General features: G+C 41.8%; 1 protein-coding gene across 1 annotated transcript in view; it reads left to right on the top strand.

Annotated features, from left to right (window-relative positions):
* Window positions 1-6225, top strand: part of LOC139755571 (lachesin-like) — a 162569-nt gene extending 156344 nt beyond the window's left edge. Inside the window, exon 10 of the mRNA XM_071674049.1 lies at window positions 117-6225. The gene's annotated coding sequence lies outside the window, so the exon portion shown is untranslated. The remainder of the gene's footprint in view (window positions 1-116) is intronic.
* The last annotated feature ends 18775 nt before the right edge of the window (window positions 6226-25000 follow it).

The following is a 25000-nucleotide window of genomic DNA, read 5'->3' as shown; positions in this document are numbered from 1 at the left end:
GGGTTATGGAGCATATATATATATATATATATATATATATATATATATATATATATATATATATATATATATATATATATATATATATATAATATTTTTTATTTCTCTTCCGCCAGGGAACGCAGCTTCTACAGGGGAAAGTCGACGTCCGTCCTCAATCCTGCTCTTTCTTCTCCTCCTACATTCCCTGTTCCTTCACCCATTCCTTCGTCCTGCACGAGACTCCTTCGAGGGCGTTCACCACGTGAGGAGGTGAGTGGTCCTGCTGCTCCTGAAGAAGGTCCTGACGAGATGGATATGTGAAGAAATGGCTCCCGGAGACAGAGAGATAATCATATATATAAGAAGTGTTCGAAAGAGAGAGAAAAGAAAAAGATATTTATGTATGAAAATGATCTTCGAGGCAGAAGAAAAGAGAAAGAAAGCGAGAAAGATAAGAAGGGTTCTTTGAGAGACAAAGATATAAAAAAAGGTGCTCGTGGAAGAGAAAGAAAATGAAAGAGACGATAGACTTCGAGAGATGATAAGAATGAGTTCGTGGAGGGAAAGAGAAATAAGAAAAGGTTCATAAAGAGACAGAAAGAAAAGAATAGAAAAAAAAAAAGATTCTTGGAAAGATGAGAGAGAGATTGGAAAAGGTTCGTGTGGAGACAGAGTTAAGAAACAGTGTCTCCCACTAGGGCTGAGGAGACTGCGCGTTGATGATTCACGCCTTCCTGTCTCTCACGATGGGTGAAGAGATGACAGGAGACGAGACTGATGGAGATCAAAGGAAGCCAAAATAACGAGTGGAAGCTGCAGGGAACGGAAGCAGAAGTGGGGCACATCACGGAGAAAATCGTGGAGAGAAAGAGAAAGAGAGAGAGAAAGAAAAAAAAGAATACAGAGGAAACGCAAATCAATAAAGAAAAAAGAAATATTGATACGAGAAGATGTAGGGAAACGGAAGGGACCAGTAAAGGACGAGTGAGTGAGGCAGACGAAGGAGAGAGTGATATAGTCTGGCAAGACCTCTACTGTCGGAGCTTCAGGACTGGTGAAGGCTGGCTCGCTCCCTCCCTCACTCCCTCACGCCCGTCTTTCAGTGTGGGTGGTTATATAGGGCGGCGGCCGCAGAGCAGCCGTCCAGGGGCGGGGATGTATGAAGTGGCTGACGCAGGGAGACGCGAGGAGCGGTAATAAGGCAATACAGACGAAGGATGGACCGCCCCAGGCTGTACAGAGCCTCTCGAAGGAAGAGCCAGTGTATCGGACGAACTGAGGGAACGTGTGTGTGTGTGTGTGTGTGTGTGTGTGTGTGTCCAGTCTGGCAAAAACTGATGGGGGGGGAGGGTCACGGTTGGTGGAGGTCATTGGATAGACTGGGGTCAAACCCAGGACCTCTTTCTAAGAGAGATGCCTTGTGTGACCTGGAAACACTCTTTTTTTCCCAAAGGCGTTGCTCTGCTTCCAATAACAGGGAAACGATGGACCATCTTACAGTCTCACTAAAGACGTCTGGTAACACACACACACACACACACACACACACATATATATATATATATATATATATATATATATATATATATATATATATATATATATATATATATATATATGTATGCGGTAAAATCTTTGTTGTTGTTGTCGAGTTTCTGGAGGTAAGTCAGACGTGACCAAAACAGAGAATAAAGTTATAAAGCGTCGACATATGTGCCTGGGATGGTCTGCTGAGTCTGTGGTGCCTCGCGGGAAAATGCGGTGCTCCTGCCACTGTGGTGTGGTGATGGTCTTGCCACTGTGGTGTGGTGGTGGTGATGGTCTTGCCACTGTGGTTGTGGTGATGGTGATGCTCTTGCCACTGTGGTTGTGGTGATGGTGATGCTCTTGCCACTGTGGTGGATGTAGTAATGGCCTTACCACTCTGGCACTGGTGGTGGTAGTGATGGCCTTGCCACTGTGGTGGTGGTGTGGTGGTGGTCTTGCCACTGTGGTGGTGGTGGTCTTGCCACTGTGGTGGTGGTGGTGGTCCCGGCTCGTCAGCTGTTCCAAGAATCATTTCCCTCCTCATCCATCTTGTTGAAGTTGGCAGCGTATTAAGTTGTTTCCCTTGGACGGTGTGCCGGCCATTCCCCTCCTCCCCTGTGATGGTGCAGCCAGCCCACGTCTGAGGGTATGTGTTACACAAGTTTTGATGTAAGAATATTGGCAAGTTTGTGACTGTATGAATAATGTGCCACCAACCAGGAGGAAAGAGCTGGGGAGGAGGCATTCGACCTTTTCCTGGGTGTCGAATAGGGTTTGAAAGTGTGTCGATTGACGTAAACAAAGAGTGATCCCAGCGGCATATATATATATATATATATATATATATATATATATATATATATATATATATATATATATATATATATATATATATATATATATCATTTGAGTGATACGAAATAAAGAGTATTTTAGAAAACATTATAAAAAAACCCCCCAGAAAGCGAAGATCGGAGCTTCCAGCAATGTATGGTGAAGTTTCCAGTCTTGAGCACATGGAAAGATGGCTATAACTGGAACCGAGAGAGAGAGAGAGAGAGAGAGAGAGAGAGAGAGAGAGAGAGAGAGAGAGAGAGAGAGAGAGAGAGAGAGAGAGAGAGAGAGAGAGAGAGAGAGAGACTTTTTAAACACCAAGGATTTCTTCCGAGTATTCTAGTGGCTAAAACAGTTCATATTATCCCAATCTCTCCCTCTTTTTTTTTTTTCTATCTCTTAAAAAAAACAAAACAAAAACAAACAGTTGTTATGCTTGAAGTGTGGAACATTATCTGGTTATTTAATGGGCAATTGTCCTAGCATCCCAATTCAATTGTGTTAGGGGGTGTGGAGGAAAAAGTTGTAATGGGAGTGAGTAGTGATAAATTTATGACTCCAGTGTTGAAAAAGTTTGGTGCGCTGCAGCAGACGACTGTATAGCTGTGAACCAGAGCAAATTACATTTATCTATCACTGTTATACTTTATCAAGGGTTCGGTTGGAACAAGAAAAAAAATGTATATATATATATACATTTGTGACTCTCATGAACTCAGAGATTATGTCATTAAGTGCTTGGTAAGAGAATGTCATGTGAGTGCATGGTAAGAGTATTTTGAGTGCATGGTAAGAGTATGTTGAGTGCATAGTAAGAGTATTTTGAGTGCATAGTAAGAGTATGTTGAGTGCATGGTAAGAGTATGTTGAGTGCATGGTAAGAGTATGTTGATGAAGTGCATGGTGCGAGTATGTCAAGTGAGTGCATGTTACCTTTTCCTCATCTGTAGTATACCACATACTTCACAAGAGTATACTGTATCCTCCAGCATATGCCGTATACTACCGACGTGAATATACTCTTCAATGAAGACATCATAAGCCTCTCGTGATGTGAATATACAATAAGACTTCGAATCTTATGGATTACGTATCCAGTCTGTATACTATAGGTTTACACTGAGTCTTCCACCATCTTGCACTGGGCAAAAACACCATTCCCTATATATATATATATATAAGTCAACCCTGCCTCACCCTCTCACATGGTGACATAAAGCTCTCAAATTATAGTTAAAGATCAACCCTTAACCTTAATAATAAATTACAATTAAAAGGCCAAAAGGCCTTTAATTCAAAGGATGATGATGATAATATTAGGGCAGTTAAGGTCCCTTTAAAGTGGGTAATAGAGGTCATTAACATGGTACCAATGGACGTAAGAGAAATGTCTGCAGTGGGAATATTGCTATCTATCAAGACGATGTAAGAACTAGGAATACACACACTGTAGTACTGAAATCAACCTTACGGAAAGACCTTAATCGACCTGATCCTATAGGAGTCCTTCATGATGCACTTCATATCATAAATATGTATACAAATGAATAAAACTAATTACAGTGTGGAATGATGAAGCACCACCATATGAAATATACACTACCCATACCATCATGTTCTGAATACGTCCTTCTATTCACTTGTACTCTCATTCATCATACACTACTGCTGTCCAGTCATACATTATTCTCTGAAGGCATTCATTTACATTTGACATTCCTCATAAGTCTTATAACCAAGGTTGTTTTCCATCTTATGTATAATCATGATTTCGAAAAAAAAAAGAGAAATTTGTTCAAGGATGGGACAACCAAGAGAAAGAGCTCCATCTAGGCTGCTCAAACTTTTGGCTAAAGTTAATTAAGCTTTTGGGAAAGCATGTTCAGCAAAGCTGTAGAATAATAATGTTTGTGCCTTAACATGTTTTTTATTCATTAATATTAAAGGCTGCACATCTTTAATATCGCATTTCATCCATACGTAAATGATAAGTTCCAGACCCCAAGTCAACATTTATCATAAGGACTCGTATAATCGTAGTCGCGTGAGGGAAGTCTTCTAAAATCTTTAAATCTTCGATATTCTTGACGAATCTTCATTTCTTGAGCTTATCAGGTATTTCCGGAGATGTGTATACGAATATGGCTGTACACACTGATGATGTAGTATTTGATTTTCGTTTTGATTGTGGGAATATGTCTAGAAGTAATGGTGGGAGGCGTGTCTGTTTTCCCCCGTTACTCTTCGCTGCAGAGAGAGTGATGGGTCATCATAACAGTGCTTTTGTGTTCAAGGGTCGTCTCATCGTGTTCAAGGGTCGTACCATCATGTTCAAGGGTCGTTCCATCGTGTTCAAGGGTCGTACCATCGTGTTCAAGGGTCGTCACATCGTGTTTAAGGGTCGTTCCATCGTGTTCAAGGGTCGTGCCATTGTGTTCAAGGGTCGTACTATCGTGTTCAATGGTCGTTCCATCGTGTTCAAGGGCCGTACCATCGTGTTCAAGGGTCGCACCATAGTGTTCAAGGGTTGTACCATCGTGTTCAGAAATGAGACGTAGACACGTCGGGTAAGCCACGAAGACGTTGCTTACCAACTCTTCTGTTTGCTTTTCTGTCACAGTGAAGGTGAGGCAAGGTTGAGACTAGTGTCAGACGAAGAAAAAAGAAGATTGAAACGAAGTACATAACCTGACAAAAAAAAAGTAATCAAAACAACCAAAAGGAATTATTTTGAGAGGTTCTATGAGTCCGGTGGCATGGCATACGCGAGAGATACGAAGGAAGGTATTCGTGAAGAGATGAGGCTATATGAGTACGTCTGGGTGAGTGCATGTGTTCCCGAGTGCACGTATGAACGAAGAGAGAGAGAGAGAGAGAGAGAGAGAGAGAGAGAGAGAGAGAGAGAGAGAGAGAGAGAGAGAGAGAGAGAGAGAGAGAGAGAGAGAGAGAGAGAGAGAGTAGAGAGAGAGACTCAAAGGACGATTGGCCACGTACGCACGAACGTGTGGACTGGGGGAACCCCATGGGTGTATGACATATATTTTCTTCTCCTCAATTTTCTTTTTCCTCAACTGGGAAAGGGAATAGATCAGACAGCGTCAGTTGAAGCTGAAAGTTGAGTCTGATGGAGGAAAATCCTGTACATTACAACCATGTTAACATTGTTGGTTTAACATCATTACGTAGTGTACATTAACACCCGCGAGTTAATAATAATTTAACTAAATGAGTTATATGGTTAGGTTATTCTTATTTTTCTGTGTTTGGGGGGGAATGGATGGGAGAAGAAGTGAGAGATTCTGTTGCAGACATTTGCATATTCCATTTTGATACAGTGTAATAAACCCTACAATGCATATGTTTTTTTCGCCTCACTTGTTGTAAATACACAGGAAATGAATGTAAAATATTGTTGTAGTGAACTTTTTTGGGCGTTACACTTTATATGTATAAGAAGAGACTGTGGCCTTATTTTTGGTACTAAGAAATAATGTACAGATAAAGTTTGGTCCTTAGAGTTAAAGAGTTCGTTAGCTTCCCTCCCATGTATCATACTGATGTAGTAGACCTGAGAGGTACCTGGCGAAATGATATGTAGATGATGTATACTACAACCTAGCACGTAATAGGACGAGGCAGAACATTGAGATGTTCAGAATTATAGAATGAACAGTTATAAGCTGTTTTTTTCTGTTTTTTTTTCTCTTTTTTCTCTTCCTGCGCGATCATCTTTCTCAAGCTTAGGTAGACCCGTTGTTACCTTATCATCTCCATTTCTTCTCTGGTCCTTATTTCGTATTTGAGATGTTCGTCCTTTTCGTATTTCTCTCTCTCTCTCTCTCTCTCTCTCTCTCTCTCTCTCTCTCTCTCTCTCTCTCTCTCTCTCTCCCTACAGCTCTCACTAACTAGCTCCTCCCTCTCCCTCACTCCCCTCCCTCCCTCCCTCTCTCTCTCTCTCTCTCTCTCTCTCTCTCTCTCTCTCTCTCTCTCTCTCTCTCTCTCTCTCTCCCTCCCTCTCCCTCTCTTCCTGTTACATCCACCCTGCAAGAGCCACTAAAACCACTTAATTTTTTTCCCCCTTCAAACCTCCTCCCTCTACGTTGGAATTCGTGTGAGTCCTCTTGATCATTCTTTACCCTCAGTCTTGTCTTGTGTTCTGCATACGTTGTATTTCTCATTAATGTATTAATATGTATGCTGCATGTATACACAGACCACGTGTATACTAGCTCTATCAGTCTGGTATGATTGGTGTATTATCAATGGGGATTTCTTTTTCCGTTTTGTTTCTTGGTGACAACACACACACACACACACACACACACACACACACACACACACACACACACACACACACACACACACACACACCCATATGAAGGTGAAATCGTACTTCAGTAGGAGTTCATACAATCTAATTGGTCAAATAAGATTGTATGAACTCCTACTGAAGTGCGATTATTTCACCTTCATACTATCATCACGGACTAGTGTGATCATATATATATATATATATATATATATATATATATATATATATATATATATATATATATATATATATATATATATATACATACTCACAAAACACTTATAATCTTCATCATTTCATTTACTCTCAACAAATCACTCCATCTATGTCTGTGGAAGATACATGAACATCATGTATAAATACTGATTATGTAAACCCACTACAGGAAGTAAACCATGAACTGCTGTACTATTAGCGTTCAACCTGAAACTCTTTACCTGTCTGTGTACCAAGTGTTATGAAATATATTTTGTATCATGGAGAAGAATTATTGATAGAGTTTATCACAGTTTTTAACTTTCTTTTTTTTTTACTTTTTAAATTCAAAGAGGACTGCAGTATACTGCTGTACCCTGTGTATATTTCTGTATTTGATGTAATGGGATTATTTGACTGAAATTATCCTATGTACAGTTTGACTTACCACATATGTTGTAGGATAGATGTTACATGTAAACATCAAGTGTTTAGTTTATTCATCTACTTACGTGGCTATCTACTGACCCATCTACCCGGCTACCCAATTACGTGGATGCCTACTTTATCTACTTATATGGATACCTATTTGCTTGGTTATCTATCTACCTGGGTATCTATCTGTCTACTTATATGCCTATCTACTTACTGCTTGCCTGGCTACTTACCTACCCATCTACTTGCTGCTTACCTGGCTATCTACCTACCTGTCCATCTACTTTCATGGCTACCTATCTACCTACCTGTTCATCTACTTACCTGGCTACCGATTCACCAACTTACCAATCAACTACTTTTCTACCTACTTACTGATCTGGCTACTTACTTACATGGCTATCTACTGACTTACCTATATCCTCACCTACTTACCAGCCTACTCACTTACTTTACTACCTACTTGCCTATCTACTTACCTTCCGGTCTAATTACCAATTCACTTGCCTACGTATTCAACCATTAATTTTCTTGCTTAAACGTACCTGCCTACTTCTTGCCCATCGATTCTCCTACTTACCTACAGCTATCCGACTTACCCATTTACCTTCCTGAGTCCTGACGTGCGTTCATTTATCCCTTGCCTATACTTACCTTCTTTCCTACCGAAGTCTTCCTCCCCCACATAATTGCCTATCCACGTAAGCTCTTCATTTACCTTCCGACTTACCTCCCTCCTTACCCAAGCACTCATCTGATTGTCTAGTCTCCTTACCTATATACTTACCCAGCTCTCCACCAGCCTCCACCTTTACTTTCTTACCCACGTGGCCCTTTACCCACTAAACTACTTCCTTATCCACTTACCTACACGACCATTTACCCACTTACAATCATATGAATTCGTCCAGCCAACGATGATTTAATAAATAAGGTAAATCATTTACATTTATACGGTAAATGATTTACATTTGTAAAGTAAATGATTTACATTTGTAAGGTAAATGATTTACATTGACCAGGTGAATGGTTTGCATTCATCAGGTAAATGATTTACATTTATCGAGTAAAATAATGAGAATAAAATCTGCAGAATTTACACTGCTGGTGTCCATTGTGATAATTTGTTTATGTTAACGGGACAAAAATAAATAAATAAATAAATATATATATATATATATACTATCAGACTATTCGGGATATATGTAGGTGTTCATTCTCGCAGCATATCAAAGATCATATGCAAATGTTGAATGTTAATTGTTTATAAAAAAAAAATAAAGACAACATATGAAGTGGAAGTGTCTTTATCAAAATCATCCTTAATTTGGCAGATGTTCTACCAATCCCCGAGTCTCTAAAACACAACAGCAATACCAAGAGGAAATTCATTCGAGTGTAGGGTAGAAGAGAATGATGATTAGACACCTAAGAATGTTAGATTACACATGATTTCAAGCAGTCCAGAAGACATTTTCAACCATTTCTTTGACTTATGGTGACCAAAGATATAGACAACCATAACAAGTTATGTTCTGCAGCCATAAAACGTGACACATTGTACATGGGACCACCTAAAACCATCACCATGAACCATAACATACTGTACATAGGACCATTACAACCATCTCCATGAACCATGATACACTTTACGTGGGACCACCTACACCCATCTCCATGAACCATAACACAGTGTACATGGGACCACCTACACCTACCTATCTTAAGATTCAAGAGAGAGATTTATAACACAAGTAAAAAATAAAATAGAATCATTAGTATCTATGGACTGAACACAACACATCAAAACCACAAAGAAAAAATCTGTGTTGTAAGTAAGCCACATGAGGTATGCAAAGTGTATAACTTGATCATAACATATCAGTACACAATAACATGCTAACACACACGAACCCATATGGACGTAAATGCCATAGAAATTCATGATTTCCTTATGAACAAGAGGTGTATGGAGGGACATCTTGGTTCATGATTCAGTGAAGATATGAAAACACACCAACTGGGAAAAAAAGAAGGATTCATTTATAAATACACCAACTGGGAAAAAATAAAGGATTCATTTATAAAGTCGGTAAAGCCTTTATGACACTTTGTCTATTAGCATTACTTCCATCACATCAGTGTTGACGTAACGAAACGATGGACACAAAGAACAATAAAATAAGGGGAAATAATTCATGTACAAAACGAACAGAATGAAAGATCTTGAATGAAATGAACTTATTTTAGAATTTCTTATTTTTTTGGATCCCATTATCCCTTTGGCGGGAATAAACTGATCGAATAAATGATTTAGGAAGGACACGACGAATAAGACATTCCCGTTTTCGTCCCGGTCCGTCCAGCGACGCTGGCGTGGCGAACGCTCGCTTAATAACACCACCATCAACCACGGAAAGCTATTCCGGTGGACCATTTTATAAACACACTCGCAGGTCAAGAGGACTGAAGGCAATCTCACTGAAGGGCTTGGTGAAGAGGATCACGTTGGCCGGCAACGACCCTGTGTGATCTTTCTGTCGCCACTTGCGAAAACAAAAGAAGCGAGGAGAGACCATAAGCACAAAAAAAAAAGGAAGAGAGAGAGAAAAAAAATGACATATGTTCGAAGCATTGCTCTCTCTCTCTCTCTCTCTCTCTCTGTGTGTGTGTGATTCTCGCGGAGGCCGGGCGAGCACGGTGTGGCGTCGCGCTCACACAGCAACACCATTTGCAAATGAGAACTCTCTTGAGTGACTTGTCGGGGATCATTGAAGTCCTTTGTGTGTGTGTGGGGAGGGAGAGAGAGAGAGAGAGAGAGAGAGAGAGAGAGAGAGAGAGAGAGAGAGAGAGAGAGAGAGAGAGAGAGAGAGAGAGAGAGAGAGAGCAATCCTTTCAGAATCAGGGACATTTGAAATTCATCGCAACGGGGTTTTTTTTTTGTCTTTTTTTTCTTGTTTTTTTTTTCGTTTAGCTGCAGGGAAAGGCACAGATGTTTGAGTGGTGGTGGTGGGTGTGTGTGTGTGTGTTCACCACGCCCAGGCATCATAGGTGGGGCAAAACAACAGATGAGGTCATCATCAGGCAACGTCATATGCGTTCACTTGGACGAAGGAGGAACACAGCCCAAGCCAAGGTCACCACACGGGAAGGGTAAGGCTTTATCTTCACTGGAGAGAATAGATAATTTCTTTTTTTCTACTGACTGGATAGATGGCTGTATGGATTGGTGGGTTGATGGATGGTTGGCTAGCTGGCTGGCTGGCTGGCTGGCTGAATGGTTGGTTGGCTGAATGGTTGGCTGGCTGTTTGACTGACTGGCTGGCTGATTGGCTGGCTGATTGGCTGGCTGTTTGACTGACTGGCTGGCTGATTGGCTGGCTGATTGGCTGGCTGTTTGACTGACTGGCTGGCTGATCGGCTGGCTGATTGGCTGGCTGTTTGACCGACTGGCTGGCTGATTGGCTGGCTGGACATCATCTTAGTCACCTCAGGGTACAAGCCACGAGACGGAACACGAATGGTGGGATGTCATAGCCTCGTTCATAATGTCTTACCAAAAAGATAACAAATATGGTGAACCTCAGAGAGCGGAAGGCCTCCCAAACACCATACCTAAACCGAGGCATCATATAGGAAGTACTTAAAGCCAAAGGAAAATTGTCTAAGTACTTAAAGCCAAAGGAAAATTGTCTAAGTACTTAAAGCCAAAGGAAAATTGTCTAAGTACTTAAAGCCAAAGGAAAATTGTCTAAGTACTTAAAGCCAAAGGAAAATTGTCTAAGTACTTAAAGCCAAAGGAAAATTGTCTAAGTACTTAAAGCCAAAGGAAAATTCTGAAGCTCTGTGTCACATTCTTTCCGCAAATCGTCAGCAAATACAGACCAGAGTGAGAGATGGTCAACACACCATAGTGAGAGATGGTCAACACACCATAGTGAGAGATGGTCAACACACCATAGTGAGAGATGGTCAACACACCATAGTGAGAGATGGTCAAGACACCATGGTGAGAGATGGTCAACACACCATAGTGAGAGATGGTCAACACACCATAGTGAGAGATGGTCAACACACCATGGTGAGAGATGGTCAAGACACCATAGTGAGAGATGGTCAACACACCATAGTGAGAGATGGTCAACACACCATAGTGAGAGATGGTCAACACACCATAGTGAGAGATGGTCAACACACCATAGTGAGAGATGGTCAACACACCATAGTGGGAGATGGTCAATTCTCTGGTTGTCTCGCAGTCTTACAAACACGACCAATATGTCTCTTTTCTACGTTTTTTTTCTTTTTTACGAAGTTGAATTTAAATTTTCATGTCAAAGTGTCACTGAAGGATCAAGTACGCGGTGTGAACAGTCTTCATGTTTAAATGGTTTGATTACGTGAAACGTAAATCATGAACCTTTGAGACCATCCTTGCGATCATTAAAGACAACGATAGGGTGATCAAGAACGGTGGTACAGTCATTAAGCAGGACGGTACGACCCTTTGACCAGACCGCTACGGGGAAGGCGAGGCCATCATACCCAAGAGTCGTACTGCCGTACTTAATGGTCGTACTGCCGTGCTTAATGATCGTACCGTCGTGCTTAATGGTCGTACTGCCGTGCTTAATGATCGTACCGTCGTGCTTAATGGATCGTACCGTCGTGCTTAATGATCGTACCGTCGTGCTTAATGATCGTACCGTCGTGCTTAATGATCGTGCCGTCGTGCTTAATGATTACTTGTTAAATACGAAGTTGTGTTAATATTCGTCAGTGCTAATGACGTGTCGTACTTAATGATCGTACCGCGTGTTGATCGTACCGTCGTGCTTAATGATCGTAGTCGTGTTATGATGTAGCGTGAATGATCGTGCGTGGCTTATGATGACCGTCGATGCTTAAGATCGTACGTGTGTAAGATCGGCGTCAGTGTTAATGAGTACCGGTCGAGCTTAATGATCGTACGTCGTGCTAATGACGTACGTCGTGCTTAATGATCGTACCGTCGTGCTTAATGATCGTACCGTCGTGCTTAATGATCGTACCGTCGTGCTTAATGATCGTACCGTCGTGCTTAATGATCGTGACCGTCGTGCTTAATGATCGTGCCGTCGTGCTTAAGGATCGTACCGTCGTGCTTGATATTAGAAAAAAAAAAACAAGGTTGTTTTTGCAACAAGGAGGTTGCTTTGTCAACACGGTGTTGCTTCCTCAGTAGCATAGAGAGAGAGAGAGAGAGAGAGAGAGAGAGAGAGAGAGAGAGAGAGAGAGAGAGAGAGAGAGAGAGAGAGAGAGAGAGAGGGAGGGAGAGAGACAGTTTAGTCAATAAAGGAAGACTTTTCTCTGTCAATAAAGGAAAAAATAAAGACGGCGTGTGTCCAGGCGGCGAAAATATTCTGTTTTTGATCTGTGACCAGCGCGAGCTGGAACAAACAGGTACAGAGAGGCAACATGGCAGCAAGCTCCATTTTTAAACCTCCTCCCCCACCCTCTTCTGTGGCGTTCACCCTGGGTACGTCAGGGGTGGAGGGCGTTCACCCTGGGTACGTCAGGGTGGAGGACGTTCACCCTGGGTACGTCAGGGGTGGAGGGCGTTCACCCTGGGTACGTCAGGGTGGAGGACGTTCACCCTGGGTACGTCAGTGTGGAGGGCGTTCACCCTGGGTACGTCAGGGTGGAGGGCGTTCACCCTGGGTACGTCAGGGGTGGAGGGCGTTCACCCTGGGTACGTCAGGGGTGGAGGGCGTTCACCCTGGGTACGTCAGGGGTGGAGGGCGTTCACCCTGGGTACGTCAGGGTGGAGGGCGTTCACCCTGGGTACGTCAGGGGTGGAGGGCGTTCACCCTGGGTACGTCAGGGTGGAGGGCGTTCACCCTGGGTACGTCAGGGTGGAGGGCGTTCACCCTGGGTACGTCAGGGTGGAGGGCGTTCACCCAGGGTACGTCAGTGTCACACCTGGGTACGTCAGGGGTGGAGGGCGTTCACCCTGGGTAGTCAGGGTGGAGGGCGTTCACCCAGGGTACGTCAGGGGTGGAGGGCGTTCACCCTGGGTACGTCAGGGGTGGAGGGAGTTTACTGCTGTAACAGGAACGGATATGACAGTATCGCCAGATACACTATGTAATACGCCAGATGATACACTGTGTACTACGCAAGATGATACACAGTGTAATACCCCAGATGATACGCTACATACTACGCCAGATGATACACTGTGTACTACGCCAGATGATACACTGTGTACTACGCCAGATGATACACTGTGTACTACGCCAGATGATACACTGTGTAATACCCCAGATGATACACTATATACTACGCCAGATGATACACTGTGTAATACCCCAGATGATACGCTATATAATACGCCAGATGATACACTGTGTAATACCCCAGATGATACACTATATAATACGCCAGATGATACACTGCGTAATACGCCAGATGATACAGTGCGTAATACCCCAGATGATACACTACGTAATACGCCAGATGATACAGTGCGTAATACGCTAGATGATACACTGTAATACGCCAGATAAACGATTTAATGCACCGCGTAACACAACGGTGACTTTATTGAAATCATTAATGATTATTTGTCACGTTAATCTGTTAAGCTGTGGTGTGATGCGGCCCTCACACGATACTAAGCCTTTTGAAAATGATATGGGTAATATCATTCCCCCGCTCCGGTCTATCAGTTGAACCAAACGAATGAACAAATTGAAGTATTTGAACCTCTGTCCATTGATTCTTGAACAAGGTTGCGACAAACACGTAAGGGGGTTATGCTTTGAAGACAGATTTCTGAGTTTTCTGAGAAGCAGTGGAGACAGGAGGAAGGATGGTGGTCAAACACGAGTTACAGATGGAGAAGGAAGGGATGTTCTAAATGACATATATAAACATGACGAGGAGGGATAGACTGAAAACTTTTAAATGACATATAAACATGACGAGGAAGGGATAGACTGGAAACTTCTAAATGACATATAAACATGACGAGGAAGGGTTAGACTCAAAACTATGTTCACAATTGCTAAGGTGTTTGAATATCTCGAGAGAACGTAATGTTAGAATCATTGTCCATAAAGGCATTGCTTTTTCTCTCATATCTTTTCTCACAAAGACTTGCTCCTTTTTATGAGCGTAGCTTTTTATCTTTTTATTTTTTTTTCTAAAATCCTTCTCATTTTTTCTTCCTTGTTTTTTTTTCCGCCTCTGGGAGGCACAACCCTTCGACATTTTCTCCCAGGAAGAGAAACGAAACTTGAAGTTTTGAACTGTGAAGACAAGCACAGGATGTTGCATCTCCAGGAATTATATTCTGGCAAGTCTTGCTGACCACAGATATCTTTTTGACCATCATCACTCAGGGATTAAGAGAATGTACCAGTGTATCAAAGTGCAGTGTGTATGTGTGTGTGTGTATGAAGTCTGTTGGGGATGAGAGAGCCTGGGAAGTGAGTCAGTTGTTGTTCGCTGATGATACAGCGCTGGTGGCTGATTCATGTGAGAAACTGCAGAAGCTGGTGACTGAGTTTGGTAAAGTGTGTGGAAGAAGAAAGTTAAGAGTAAATGTGAATAAGAGCAAGGTTATTAGGTACAGTAGGGTTGAGGGTCAAGTCAATTGGGAGGTAAGTTTGAATGGAGAAAAACTGGAGGAAGTGAAGTGTTTTAGATATCTGGGAGTGGATCTGTCAGCGGATGGAACCATGGAAGCGGAAGTGGATCATAGGGTGGGGGAGGGGGCGAAAATTTTGGGAGCCTTGAAAAATGTGTGGAAGTCGAGAACATTATCTCGGAAAGCAAAAATGGGTATGTTTGAAGGAATAGTGGTTCCAACAATGTTGTATGGTTGCGAGGCGTGGGCTATGGATAGAGTTGTGCGCAGGAGGATGGATGTGCTGGAAATGAGATGTTTGAGGACAATGTGTGGTGTGAGGTGGTTTGATCGAGTAAGTAACGTAAGGGTAAGAGAGATGTGTGGAAATAAAAAGAGCGTGGTTGAGAGAGCAGAAGAGGGTGTTTTGAAATGGTTTGGGCACATGGAGAGAATGAGTGAGGAAAGATTGACCAAGAGGATATATGTGTCGGAGGTGGAGGGAACGAGGAGAAGAGGGAGACCAAATTGGAGGTGGAAAGATGGAGTGAAAAAGATTTTGTGTGATCGGGGCCTGAACATGCAGGAGGGTGTAAGGAGGGCAAGGAATAGAGTGAATTGGAGCGATGTGGTATACAGGGGTTGACGTGCTGTCAGTGGAGTGAATCAAGGCATGTGAGGCGTCTGGGGTGGACCATGGAAAGCTGTGTAGGTATGTATACACGTGTGTGGACATGTGTATGTACATGTGTATGGGGGGGGGGGTTGGGCCATTTCTTTCGTCTGTTTCCTTGCGCTACCTCGCAGACGCGGGAGACAGCGACAAAGTATAAAAAAAAAAAAAAAAAAAAAAAAATATATATATATATATATATATATATATATCCTGACATACTCACCGCGTGACGTTTGAACTTCCTGATTCAGGAAGGTGTGTGGCAGGATCTGGATAGCCTGAAGAAGGTGGACACCAGTGTAGCGGATAACCACCGGTGTGACATGTGTTGTTATCTACAGGCTCAGGGAGGCAGACCAGTTATTGACGCAGACAGACAGAAAGGCAAATAGACAGAAATGAAAATGCGTAGACAGACAGTCAGATATGTGGTTAGATAGATAGAGTTAGATAGATAAATGTAGAGTAGACAGATAGATAGAGAGATAAATAAACAGGTAGGCAGATAAAGAGAGAGATAGATAGACTGTGTGAATGTGTGTGTGTGTGTGTGTGAGAGAGAGAGAGAGAGAGAGAGAGAGAGAGAGAGAGAGAGAGAGAGAGAGAGAGAGAGAGAGAGAGAGAGACTTATATCTCCTGCGCTATTCCTATAGAATAATCATACACAACAGATCATGAAAAAGGAATTCACAAACTAGAAAAAAAAAGAGCGTAACCTGAGAAAGAAAGAAAAAAAAAAGATATAATACAAAATACATCCAAGAAAATATGAAAATATGTGTATTCTAGGAAGGGCAACAGATGGTGGGAAGGCTGAACCATCACCTTGGCAACAGCAGCAAGCAAGCAAGCAGAAGCAAGCAGCAGAAGCAAGCAAGCAAGCAGCAGCAGCAGCGAGCAAGCATGAGAGTGAAATTGAAACAGAAATTGCCTGGCAGAGTTACATGAGTGATGGTGCATGATTGCTGGGCCGGCGAATGCAGTGAGCAGTGCTTGCAGGACGCCATGAAAGACTGATTTATAAAATCATGCAATCATACAAGCAGACAGTGAGGGATTGAGGGGAGGTGGCTGCGAACACTGGGAGGGAGGGAGGAGGTGGAGGAGGAGGTGGCGGTGGGGTTTCTGCACAGATCAGAAGAGGTTTAGGGAAGGAGGTTGAGGGTGTGGGGGTTGGGGTGTGGGTTGGGGAGGGAGAGGCTGTGGGAAATGAATCAGAGAGGAAGGGGAGGGTGGAGGGGGGGGGGGACTGCCAGAGATATGACACGCACGGGAGGCTGGGGACCGTGGGAGATAAACTAAGAGAGGCTGGGGACCGTGGGAAATAGATCAAGAGAGGCTGGGGACCGTGGGAAATCGATCAAGAGAGGCTGGGAACCGTGGGAAATAGATCAAGAGAGGCTGGGGACCGTGGGAAATCGATCAAGAGAGGCTGAGGACCGTGAGAAATAGACCAAGAGAGGCTGGGAACCGTGGGAAATCGATCAAGAGAGGCAGGGGACCGTGGGAAATAGATCAAGAGACACTGGAAGCCGTGGGAAATAGATCAAGAGAGACTGGGGACCGTGGGAAATAGATCAAGAGAGACTGGGGACCGTGGGAAATAGATCAAGAGACACTGGAAGCCGTGGGAAATAGATCAAGAGAGACTGGGGACCGTGGGAAATAGATCAAGAGAGACTGGGGACCGTGGGAAATCGATCAAGAGAGGCAGGGGACCGTGGGAAATCGATCAAGAGAGGCTGAGGACCGTGAGAAATAGACCAAGAGAGGCTGGGAACCGTGGGAAATCGATCAAGAGAGGCTGGGGACCGTGGGAAATCGATCAAGAGAGGCTGGGGACCGTGGGAAATAGATCAAGAGAGGCTGGGGACCGTGGGAAATAGATCAAGAGACACTGGAAGCCGTGGGAAATAGATCAAGAGAGACTGGGGACCGTGGGAAATAGATCAAGAGAGACTGGGGACCGTGGGAAATAGATCAAGAGAGGCTGGGGACCGTGGGAAATAAATGAGTGGCGGATGACATAATCTTAAGGGGACAACGATCACCAGTGGAAGGGAATCAAAGGAGGTGGGATAATGAAGGCTTCGGGGGTGGGGGGTGGGGGTGGGGGGTGGGGGTACTGTGGGAACACCAGGGGTGTGTGGGAGGGAGGGGGGGAGGAACTGGAAGAGGGAGGAGGGGGGAGGGGGTTGTTATGGGAACACATGTACTAAGCAACGAATTCTATGAATTCGTTTGAGACAGTGGGATCTAAGGCATTTAAAAAAAGATACAAGAAAATATCTATCTACTTATATATATATATATATATATATATATATATATATATATATATATATATATATATATATATATATATATATATATATATATATATATTCCTATGAGTCCACGGGGAAAATGAAACACGATAAGTTCCCAAGTGCACTTTCGTGTCATAATCACACCATCAGGAGAGACACAAGAGAGAAATATAACAGTCAGTTGATATACAACGAAGAGACGTAGCAGGACACCATTTGGCAAACACACACACACACACACACACACACACACACATATATATATATATATATATATATATATATATATATATATATATATATATATATATATATATATATATATATATATATATGAACTGAATGTGAATTTTCGTGGTCAAGAGAGTTTTATCCGAAGGATCACGTGGAGACAGTTGGCAGAAGTCAGATAGAAAAAAAAAGGCCAGGAACCATTTAGCTCTATTATTATATGATATATATAAAAAAAAGACTTTATATTCCCCGGGGAAAGACTCCTCATTCCGTAAATCTTACGACAGATTGTAAATTGGCTCAGATTCGATTTACAACCAGTCCAATGGAGACTGTAAATCCTACTAAACGAAGTAATCTAAAGGGATATGAGCGCATTGGTCACGGTTGTGGATCTTATCATAAGCGCTGTTAGAGGATCTTGTTAACGTAGGACGGACGACCTACCAGCCCAACACACAGACACACGGCAGATAGCACTATCTTCCTCTCTAGGTCTAAGGCGTCTTGTCTAGCTAACGGAAAACCAGCTCACACAAAACTCACAAGGCATCATAATGTCCTTATTTAACCGTGGGAACGAGATGTTTGTGTTGTGGGAAATGTACATAAAAGGATATCTATTGATGACAAATTTCAATAAACAGTTAAGGGAATTAAAGCGAGTTTTTATTGTTTTTCTTGTCTTTATTTATTTCTCTCTCTCTCTCTCTCTCTCTCTCTCTCTCTCTCTCTCTCTCTCTCTCTCTCTCTCTCTCTCTCATTCTCTTCCCTCCTTTTCCTGTCTACCCTCAGTGTCTCTCGAGCCATCGCTTCAGTGGCTGTCAAGTGTCACTCCATGAACCCAGGTTGTTGTTGTCTTTCCTTTTCTGCCTCACCCACCCACACGTGTGTGTGGGCTGGTGCCTGCTGGCGTTCATACCACCTCACACCTCACACTTGGCAACATGTAACTCACACAACTCGTTCCTTGTAACTCTAGATTATTCCAATGATAGGCGGTGAGCGCTACGCGCTGGCCTTAGCCCTAGTCATTGTCCTTTTGGGCCAAGTATCGTCGTCAAGAACTCATACCCTGGAACATAAGGAGTCTCTCTCTCTCTCTCTCTCTCTCTCTCTCTCTCTCTCTCTCTCTCTCTCTCTTTCTCTCTCTCTCTCTCTCTCTCTCTCTCTCTCTCTCTCTCTCTCTCTCTCTCTCTTTCTCTCTCTCTCTCTCTCTCTCTCTCTCTCTCTCTCTCTCTCTCTCTCTCTCTCTCTCTCTCTCTCTCTCTCTCTCTCTAATATACCGGGAAAAACTAACCACCTAGCGAGTAAGGCAAACCAATGGAGACGTGTCACGTCAGATAATAAGTCAAACGACCAATAAAGCTCACACGATAGTTCAACTATAGCCAGAGTTGGCCAATGATTCGTCCCACCACCGCAGGAAAACAAGAAAAGGGGGAAAAAAAACCCAGACCTGGGACAAGACAGCCCAGGACCAGCGCTGGCAGATGTTTTCGTCAAGGGGAGAGAGAGAGAGAGAGAGAGAGAGAGAGAGAGAGAGAGAGAGAGAGAGAGAGAGAGAGAGAGAGAGAGAGAGAGAGAGAGTATTGGGCCTAGATCGTTTGTGTGGGGGACAGTAAACAAAGTTTTCTTAGGGTCCTGAACTTTGTAATTGTTCGTTAATTGGTACGAGCCAGACGCAGAGCAGCTGTTGTCAGCGGCCCTGGAGGTGACTGTGTGGTATTTCCTCCGCCACAGAACTTCCAAAAAAGGTTTTTCTAAGGACGGCCTTAGCGAACAGCTATGGTTCTTTTAACACATGTAAGAAGCGTTTTCTTTTTTTCTATGAGAATGAGTCGTCTTTATATATATATATATATATATATATATATATATATATATATATATATATATATATATATATATATATATATATATATATATATATGGCGAATAGTATGAAAGAATATATATATATATATATATATATATATATATATATATATATATATATATATATATATATATATATATATATATATATATATATAATATCTTCTTTTTCTTTAATACACCTTTTTGAAGCCCTAAGGGATTTTTCCTTATAACAATAATAGCAATGAAATGATAATACAATTGCTACTAATGATATGATCATAATAATAATAATGATGGTAATATAGCTACTATTACTACATCTACTACTAGTATTGCTGCTACTACTACTACTACTACTACTACTACTAATACTACTACTACTGCTACTACTACTACAAATAAGAATAATGATAAGAACAATTTTGTCTTAGAAATAAAATACATAGCATCATTTAGCTTCTACACTGTATCAAAATCAAGTCAGATATTGTAGAGAGATGGCTTGATAAACATTATATAGTCTTATAACGGAGACTTTCTCTTAGGTATTATTTATTCATGAGGCAGATTACAAACTTCTGGCTCAAAGCAACGACAACTTTTTTTTCTTCTGATAAGCAGTCAACTATAACAGTAATGACCACATTACAGTTGACGTTAGAATCATCATATATGTTACAATGAATCCAGATATAACAATTCTATCGTATGTACATTTTCTTTTTTTTCTTTTTTTAATGTTAGCTGAGTCGGCACGGGGCATCTGTGGGCCTTAATCGAAGGCCATCCCATTAACGTTATATATATATACACCCTCAGCCTGAGTCAGGTACGTATTTTATCGACCCACTCCCCTAGGGTATAATAGGAGATCTAACTTAGTCTTTATCAATACTCCTATAACCGATCGAGAGCCATTCCTATCACCTATGTTATCACAAGTTAATCGTACCTGTCTGTCTGTGTGTCCTTCATCACTCTTTGTTTACATATGACGAGTGTCTTGCCAGACGTACGATCACTAAACCTATACCTATAAACATATGTTAATGATTTTCTCTATTACAAGCTGCTGGAGAGAATACGTCTTCGCGAAATTATGATATTACGTCGTTAGATAGTTGAGTGGGAAGGTTGTGACGGTGGTATGATGAGGAAAAACTGCGTGGGTGACTGATTAAAGCTCCGTCCAAATCCCAGGATGAAGTTATTGTACTGTAATCCTTTAACCCAAACATTGCTATACGGAACATGTCACAATATTCAAGCGTTATAAATGCCTTAAGTCAACATGAAATAAAGGTTTTTAATGTTTGATAATTTTCCTTTTTCAGATTAGGAACATCGATGAACAGCATTAACACGACGAGGGAAAAAAATACCTAAAAAAAATTCTTCAAAAAAAAATTCGGTTTCAAATCTCCATACCAACTCTAGCTAGTAGCTGTTTCAAGCCTCATAACCCCTGGGTTATTGCACTGCGACACTTATACTAGTAAAACTAGAATTCTAGATAAAACGCATGTATTTCCTCTAAGTTTATCAAACCACGAACTAACAAACACTACATCAGAACGTATATCACTTACCCACCATATTATATAACCCAGGACCTATAGGATAACCACTAACATATAAACACAACATCCCAACATATATCACCTACCTGCTATATCATATAACCCAGGCCCTATAGGATGGCGTCATACACTGTACCACAAAGAACGTATATCACCTAGCCACTATATCATATACCTCAGGACCTATATAAGTATATCACCTACCCACTATATCATATCATATACCCCAGGACCTATATAAGTATATCACCTACCCACTATATCATATCATACCTCAGGACCTATATATCACCTACCCACTATATCATATACCTTAGGACCTATATATAAAGACGTCTTACATCATACCATACCAAATATATCCTTTAAGTGACGTATCTGGAAATCAACATAATGCGTAACTCTTGTGATATTCTCTTCCCCAAAGAGGAATATTCGCCAATGATAAAGTCCAATCGTGAGAATTATGCTTCATGTCTTAGCCTTTTCCCCGCTTCGCGAGCCACGTGCCTGTGATTGCATTTGACTTTCAAAATAAGCAGAAAGCAAATTGTGTCCCATTTCCCAGATATCCAACCATTACACTGTGTTTTGCTGGATACACTGGCGTCTGGTTGGGTCCATTGTTCTTCTAATGGCTTCAGTGGTGTTGTGGACAAGTGATCGTCTCGTTTTCTATGATTACCGAGCCTTTCGTTTTCTGTGGTGGCGAATCTCGTTGTTTGCAGATGACGCCTGCGAAAGGACGTGTGTCACTTTGTGTTTCATTTGCTCGTCTGTTCATGTTTTATTCGGAGGACAAGTGATTCACAGGGTTTTGCTGTTGCTATGAATTTTTCAAACGGGGAGGGATGATTTTCCAGAAACAGAATGATTTGGAAACAGACCAATGTCTTGGCAACTATAAGAATTTCTGTCTCAAGTCATCTGTTCACTTTTTTTTTCTCTCCTCTCACCACGCTAATGTCTGAATGTTAGATCCCCTCCACCGAGGCAACCAAACTCGAGAGGAACCAATCGTCGGTTTATGTGTGAATTTCATCGTATCTGCATCCTTAGATGCAATACTCTATCTCGAACAATGATAAATAAGCCTCAAATGTGTAACAAAGATTTTAAAATCCCAACATCATAATTAGTTCCCGCCGTCCAACACCAATCTTTCTTGGCCAAGCACTGTCTGATATATATATATATATATATATATATATATATATATATATATATATATATATATATATATATATATATATATATATATATATGCCCTTTAGCTGGAGTCTTTCATAATTAGTATATAAACTGCAATATGTAGAAAATGTGACGGAAATAACTAGACAATATCACATATGTGTATTGTAAATGACACAAATGAAACAAGAGAGAAACAGACAAAAAATCAAATTCAAGAAAACGAGAAAAGAAAAGAAAAAAGAAAAAAAGATGACTGAAAAATGGGGAATTCAAAGTGTTTTTGTTCGCTAAAACATCTAATTCATGGGGAATTTTCGCCCCCATTAGACAGGGCAGAAGTAGCTTTCTCCTCTCTCTCTCTCTCTCTCTCTCTCTCTCTCTCTCTCTCTCTCTCTCTCTCTCTCTCACACACACACACACACACACAGAGGATGGCACTGTTACTTACCTCATCAAAGTAATTATTGCCAATTTTTACACTCGTTATGCAGTGAAATATACTTTCACAGTAGAAGCAACGAGGACAGTGAGATTTTTTTTTCTTTTTGTCCAAACGTGCAGAAAAAAAAAATAAAAAAATCCACAAGTATTTGTCGTTACTTCTATGAATATTATAGAAGTGTATCTGAATATTTTATACGTACTTCCATTTAGCTTTTAACTTGAATGTTTTAAGTTTTATCCTCGAAAGCACAGATGCATTATTAACATAATTTTTAAATTGTAAGAGGGAATATATATATATATATATATATATATATATATATATATATATATATATATATATATATATATATATATATATATATATATCCCTGGGGATAGGGGAAAAAGAATACTTCCCACGTATTCCCTGCGTGTAGTAGAAAGCGACCAAAAGGGGAGGGAGCGGGGGGCTGGAAATCCTCCTCTCTCGTCTTTAATTTTCCAAAAGAAGGAACAGAGAAGGGGGCCAAGTGAGGACACACGTTCTGAGGAAGAGACTTTTGGTTGCAAATGAGGAGAGCAACGGGTTGGGGATGTGTAGGGTAACTGGTTACTTCTGGGTGGAAGTACAGGTAACCTGGGAAGTCCTTGCACATATAACAGTAACAAGAACAAAAATAACTCCAGCGATAAAACTTGTGTTTCCTCGTATTTCAAAGTCCTTAAGCATCTCAGAGAGCGCAACGGCGACTGGAGTAAGTATGTACCCAGGGCGTCGCCAACAAACCGTGAGGGAAACAAGTCAAAGGACAAAGTTAACTCCACTCAGCAGCAGCCTTGTATGACCGGCTGGAGGAAAGGTAACCTAACCCGTGGCAGACAACGGTACGACCCTTGAACAAGACGTTTAGTAGACGATCCTTGTGCAGGACGGTACGACCCTTGAACAAGACGTTTAGTAGACGACCCTTGTGCAGGACGGTACGACCCTTGAACAAGACGTTTAATAGACGACCCTTGTGCAGGACGGTACGACCCTTGAAGACAAACGTTACAAGCCTTTAATACGGTGGTACGATCCATGGGCAGGACGGTACGATGCTTGGGCAAGACGGGACGACCCTTGAAGACGACGACGCCTCGACCTTCAGATATGACGACCTGGCCCTTTAACCCATCTAAGGCTAAAAGCCAGGGCCATCGTACCCTCGTCCTTAAGGGCCGTGTCGTCCTTACGCAACAAGGGCCCTTACCATCGTGCCCAGGGGAGGCGTACATGCGTGCTCACGGGGTCAAAATGTTGCTGCGTATATAACTCGAAAATTTCCACATCTTCAACATACCCCGTCGAACCCCTCGCTGCCACGGCTTCACATATGAAAATCCAATCATCCCGGCTCCTTTGGTGTATTCTGAAGGAGTTAGTACTGATAAATATTGAATGGGAAAAATGTTCTTTGCACAGAAAATGTAATTTCCCGTAAGGTATTAAGATCATCTTTCAAAATGATGAAGGGAAGGGAATGATTAGGATTACTTTGTGTAGCCCAGGATGACCTTAAATGTTATATTAATGATGCTTTGTGTAGCCCAGGATGACCTTAAATGTTATATTAATGAAGCTTTCATATTTTCTTTTTTTTTTTCTTTCTTCCTCCTGTGATGGACAAGAATCGTCTCTGTTGTGGTTTAAAGATTGGGATGGGATACGAATATGTGAGGTGATTAATCAGGGATCCTATTTCGCGGCTTACACACACAGACACACACACACACACACACACACACACACACACACACACAGAAAACCCTGAGCGAGGT

Source organism: Panulirus ornatus, chromosome 19 (genome assembly GCF_036320965.1).
Source record: "Panulirus ornatus isolate Po-2019 chromosome 19, ASM3632096v1, whole genome shotgun sequence".
In the NCBI taxonomy this organism is placed as follows: Eukaryota; Metazoa; Arthropoda; class Malacostraca; order Decapoda; family Palinuridae; genus Panulirus; species Panulirus ornatus.
This window is presented reverse-complemented; position numbering and strand designations above follow the sequence as displayed.